Source organism: Octopus bimaculoides, chromosome 7 (genome assembly GCF_046866305.1).
Source record: "Octopus bimaculoides isolate indiv1 chromosome 7, ASM4686630v1, whole genome shotgun sequence".
Classification (NCBI taxonomy): Eukaryota; Metazoa; Mollusca; class Cephalopoda; order Octopoda; family Octopodidae; genus Octopus; species Octopus bimaculoides.
In genome coordinates, this window is record NC_142934.1 from 23738166 (window position 1) to 23744165 (window position 6000).

Genomic DNA, 6000 nt, shown 5'->3' on the forward strand with positions numbered 1-6000 from the left:
ACCGATAGGATAAGTACTAGGCTTTAAAAAATGTAAAAACTGGGGTTGATTCATTTGACTAAAAAGTTCTTCAAGGCAGTGCCCAAGCGTGACCACAGTCAAATGACTGAAACAGATAAAAGATAAAATTACATCATTGAAGTCTTGATGCTGCAAGACAATGCATGGTTAATGTAAAACAGTGTGAATAAATAAGCTTTACAATTGACAGAATAATCTGTGGAATGGAATGGAACAAGGATAGAAGTTTAGTCAATGCTAAATATCAGTGCAGAGGAAAGGTGAAAGAATAGGAGTAACTTAGGAAGGAAGTAACAATAAGTAGAGTGTAGAGCAGCTGTATAATAAACCTGTTTGATTGTATGATAATTTTAACTAATTAAATTTTTCTGTTCTGTATTTTCACAGTTCATCCCCCGCATCCCAAGGAACAACAGCAACCTTCACCATCTGTATTATATATCTGTCTCTGTTTTTATTGAGAGAGAGAGAGTGTGTAGATGTGTGTGTGTGTGTAACAGTTGTTGTGGGAGAGAGTTATAACAACGACTGGTATGGACTGAGTCCTCAGCTATAGTGCATGTATGTGTGTATGGTTATATGTATATATTTGTGTGTGAGTGTGCTTATATGTATTTATTTCTTATATGTTTTTTTTTTTTTTTTTTTTTTTTCATGAATGAGCTGCTCCACATTGGTCACCGGAGTGATATTTGGTCACTTTACAGAGTGTCGGTTAGGTGTCTGGAATGGGACGGCTTACCTCATGGGCAGGTAGAAGCTCTTTAACCTTGGTTGGTAATCTACCTAGGAGAAGGAAATCTCAGAAATAAAACCTGAGGCCTTGGAAGTTCCTGGTTTTGTCAATTCTCTTGTCACACCGGTGAAAATCTTCTTGGGCTAATAAGTGGGGGTAGTGCAGTGCAAGCTACACCCACTAAAAATTATTCATCTGCACAGGTACTTCCTGTACTCCAAATCTTAGTAAAATCATTCAATTGGTTGGTTGGCAGAAACCTAAAAATGCTCCTGTAACACCATATATATATATATATATATATATTCTCAGTATAAAATAGTGTACATTTAAATACAAGAGAAGCTGCCTTTAACAGGCAGCTTTACACGCTAGAAGAAACAGTCAAAACGACCAAAGCAATTTTGAAGGGAATGAAAAATAAAAACTTTTACCTTGTTATTTTTCTATGGTCATACCTAGGTTTCAAATTTTATTTAGCAAATAAAATAATTTGCTAGGCGAAATTCTCATCAGTGACCGCGCCATAACATTAATATATAATTTAGAGACAAATAAAAAAAAAAAAAACTTGCTACCCTATATATTTGACATGTATGATTTTAGCATTTTCAGCAGATTAGTTTGGCATTTTTGCATCTGTTGCCGACTGAAACTGCGTTTGCGCAATGAATTTGAAAACTTATAATATATAATGATGAGACAAAATTCAAAATCTAGTATGGACTGTAAAAAAATTTACAAGGTAAAAGTTATTTTTCATTCCCTTCGAAATTGCTTTTAAATGTGGTTTTGGTCGTTTTGACTGCTTCTTCTAGCATGTAAAGCTGCCTGTTAAAGGCAGCTTCTCTTGTATTTAAATGTACCCTATTTTATATTGAGAATATGTTGTCTATTGACTTTTTATACATGCTAGGCTACTGGTAGTGAAATTTCTAAAACAAAAAAACTCACTACCCTATATATTTTACATATCAATATATATATATATATATATATATATATATATATATATATAATTATAAACATAATTATAATCAGGGGTCAGCTAATTGCTTCACAATGCACTGAATTTAGAAATAGGTGTTATACCTTTTCTGCTACCATAAAGATCTCCCAGACAGTAACACACTTTTTTACAAAGGCCAAAAGAAAAAATAACGAATCCACACAACTCAGATTTGCTGATCCCTGATTATAATTATGTTTATAATTATAGAATATCTGTATAATTTTACCTAAAAAGGTTATTTTAACGTACTGAACTACTTGGTAAAATTATTAATTATTGATTAATTTTACCGTTTTATTATTATTATTATTATCATTATTATTATTATATATAACTCTGTTTACCATCTATATATATAAAACTCTGGTTTATATATATAGATGAGTGTATATGTGTGTGTATGTATCATTTCATTATAGTAATCTAAATAAATGAAAATGTAAAATATAAAATAATAAATGGTGCAAAAGACAAACTGTTGTTTTTCCTGGTTATTATTTACTTAAGAATCAAGGAATGTATTGATGTCCTATGTCACTACATATTAATACAAGTCTCTTTCATTTATTCATTTAACATCCATTAACATCCAAGATGACGACAAATATCCGTCAATTGTAAATAACGTACATAATCCCTCATCTCTTAAATATAGAACTGTGCTACCTTGCATTTTGTGGAGGCACAGTGGCCCAGTGGTTAGGGCAGCGGACTCGCGGTTTCGATTCCCAGACCGGGCGTTGTGAGTGTTTATTGAGCAAAAACACCTAAAAGCTCCACGAGGCTCCGGCTGGGGATAGTGACGAACCCTGCTGTACTCTTCCACCACAACTTTCTCTCACTCTTACTTCCTGTTTCTGTTGTGCCTGTAATTCAAAGGGTCAGCCTTGTCACACTGTGTCACGCTGAATATCCCCGAGAACTACGTTCAGGGTACACGTGTCTGTGGAGTGCTCAGCCACTTGCACGTTAATTTCATGAGCAGGTTGTTCCGTTGATCGGATCAACTGGAACCCTTGGCGTCGTAAGCGACAGAGTGCTAACAACAACAACCTTGCATTTTACATGAGTGGAGATCAGGGGAGTGGTGCCAGAAAGAGAGGTCAATATGGTGGTAACAAGGTGCCATAATGTAGCCTTGCAGTGGAAGGGGAGGGTAAGGTTGCAAGAGTATGGTGGAGAGAGTGAGGAATAGGTAGAAAGATGGAGTGGGCGTGGTCCAAAGGTGGGCACCATTAATTGAAAAGTTAACTGTTAATCAATAAATTTATTTAAAAATGTAACAGAAATTATTGATAAACTGTTAATGTTAATTTTTATTATAGAAAAAACAAAATATCAGTTTTTACTCTAAAACCACCTAAAAACACCTTTAAAAAATGCCAAAACTATAAAATCAGCCTTTCTTTTTTTCAGCATTTTTAAGGGCTTTAGAACCCAAAAACTATAGTTTTTTTTTTTTACTTTAGAGTTTAAAAAATGCTGATTTTATAGTTTTAACATTTAAAAGACCTAAAAAAGGCTGATTTCATAGTTTTGGCCCGTTTTTAGAAAAGAATAAAAAAAAAACTCAAATGAAACACAACATTAATATCAAACTAAAAAAGTTTAATGACAAAGTGGCCATAAAAATTTTTTTTTTAATGAAAAGCACGGTAGATAAATAATTTAATTTTTCCTCTTCTTCTCATTCTCCATTTTGTTCATGAGATGCATGTTGCCTTTCATGAAAATTAGCATGTCAAAGCTTGCATCAGACAGGGATGATCCCTTGGCCCTCAAGATGTCCTTGCCCATAGAAAACAAATGCTTCACTGCAGCACTGGAGGGGATGACTGTGCTGAACTTGATGAACAAGTCCACCAATACTTGCTCACCCAAAAAGGCAGCTCTGTCAGCAAGTCCTTGGAATTGGTCTCCAACCAGGTCTTGACCAAATTCTGGGCCTGGTCCTTAAGTGACCTGTGGCTCATGCTGCTCTCTTTTGACTGGGTGACACCACTGAAGAAGTCATCTTTCTCTTCATCAGACTGCTGTCTCATGGCTTCCTTGACCTTACCCTCCTAGCTTTTCCTCACCTTAGCGACCTTGGTGTTGTCATACTTATCCAACCAGATGAGGCGAAACCTGGGCTGGAAGGCAGCAGCCACCTAGCATTCTTCATCCTCCAGGAGGGTCCTAAACCTTTTGTCGATGCCTGCCAAAAGTGCGTTGACCAAGGGGCTGCAGTAGATGAGGCCCTTGGACATCAAGCCCTTGAGCCTGAAGATCATCACAGCAACTTGAGTTAACAGAAGTTAGTCTGATTATGATTTCCAAAGTTAACTTAAAAGTTAAATCATTAACGAAAATGTTAACTTCGTTAATTAACAGATTAATGGTTTGATGCCCAATGTTTGGTGTGGTCTGATGGGTATAGGGTGAGATATAAACTGGTACTCCATAAGTTACAATGATGAGGGTTCCAACTGATCTGATCAACAGAACAGCCTGCTCATAAAATTAACACACAAGTGGCTGAGCACTCCACAGATACATGTACTCTTAACGTAGTTCTCAGGGAGATTTAGTGTGACAAGGCTGGCCCTTTCAAATACAGGCACTACTCATTTTTGCCTGCTGAGTGGACTGGAGCAATGTAAAATAAAGTGTCATCCTCAAGGACAATGCATCGCCAGGAATTGAACTCACAATCTCATGATCATGAGCTGAATACCCTAACCATTAAGCCACATGCTTTCACGTGTAGTAAATGGCAAACAGGAGTGAGTGTGGTCAATGGGAAATGTGAAAGAAGGGTGAGAATGTAAGAGTGAAAGATGGTTGTCAGTAGGGTGTTACTCAGGGGAGGAATGCTTTTAATGTGACACTAGCACCTGCAGAGTCAACAAGTAACTCGCAAGACAAAGAGAGGAAGGGGTCATTGGAGGAGGTGGCCCTGTGCCAGGTGATGCGAGGTAAGAGTGTGACAAAAGAACAGAAAAAGATGTCTTGCTATAGAAGAGATACATCGTTACCCCAGCCAGAGAGAGAAGCAAGAGAATGAGTGAGAGAGATGGTGCCGATGTGTCAGGCTCTCGAGGTACAGGGATGAGAATATAAATGGGATTCTAGAATATTGCCAAGCATGCATGAGTAGGGAGTAATGAGTTCACCTGAATGCAATGAGGGAGATGTATATATAGGTGCAGGAGTGGCTGTATGGTAAGTAGCTTGCTTACCAACCACATTCCAAGTTCAGTCCCACTGCATAGCATCTTGGGCAGGTGTCTTCTACTATAGCTTTGGGCCAACCAAAGCCTTGTGAGTGGATTTGGTAGACGGAAACTGAAAGATACCGGTCATATATATGCGTGTGTGTATGTATGTATATATATATATATATATATATACTACACTCTCTGAGTGGTTGGCGTTAGGAAGGGCATCCAGCTGTAGAAACTCTGCCAAATCAGACTGGAGCCTGGTGTTGCCATCCGGTTTCACCAGTCCTCAGTCAAATCGTCCAACCCATACTAGCATGGAAAGCGGACGTTAAACGATGATGATGATGATGATGATGATATATATATATATATATATATATATATATATATATATGTGTGTGTGTGTGTGTATGTTTGTGTGTCTGTGTTTGTCCCCCCCATCAACACTTGACAACCAATGTTGATGTGTTTACGCTCCTGTAACTTAGCGGTTTGGCAGGAGATCCAATAGAATAAGTACTAGGCTTACAATGAATAAGTCCTGAGGTCAATTTCTTCGACTAAAGGCGGTGCTCCAGCATGGCTGCAGTCAATGACTGAAACAAATAAAAGAATATATATATATACTCACACACACATATATATATGTGTGTGTGTGTGGAGGTGCAATGACCCAGTGGTTAGGGCAGCAGACTCACGGTCGGAGGATTGCGGTTTCAATTTCCAGACTGGGCATTTTGTGTTTATTGAGCAAAAACACCTAAAGCGCCACGAGGCTCCGGCAGAGGATGGTGGCAATCACTGTTGTACTCTTTCTCTCACTCTTTCTTCCTGTATCTTGAGTGATGCTGCGATGGACTGGTGTCCCATCCAGCTGAGGGGAACACATACACCATAAAAGCTGGGAAACCGGGCCCATGAGCCTGGCTATATCATACATCATCTTGTGATATTCTTAAACATGTCAGTGATGTTACCTGGACTCATTGACTGTTTCAGATCTTTCAACAATCAGACGCACCCCC

General features: G+C 38.0%; 1 protein-coding gene across 3 annotated transcripts in view; it reads left to right on the top strand.

Annotated features, from left to right (window-relative positions):
* Positions 1-677, top strand: part of LOC106878871 (uncharacterized) — a 36364-nt gene extending 35687 nt beyond the window's left edge. For all 3 annotated transcript variants that reach the window (XR_016242565.1, XM_089354997.1, XM_014928212.3), the window contains one exon: positions 409-677. The gene's annotated coding sequence lies outside the window, so the exon portion shown is untranslated. The remainder of the gene's footprint in view (positions 1-408) is intronic.
* Positions 678-6000: the final 5323 nt, after the last annotated feature.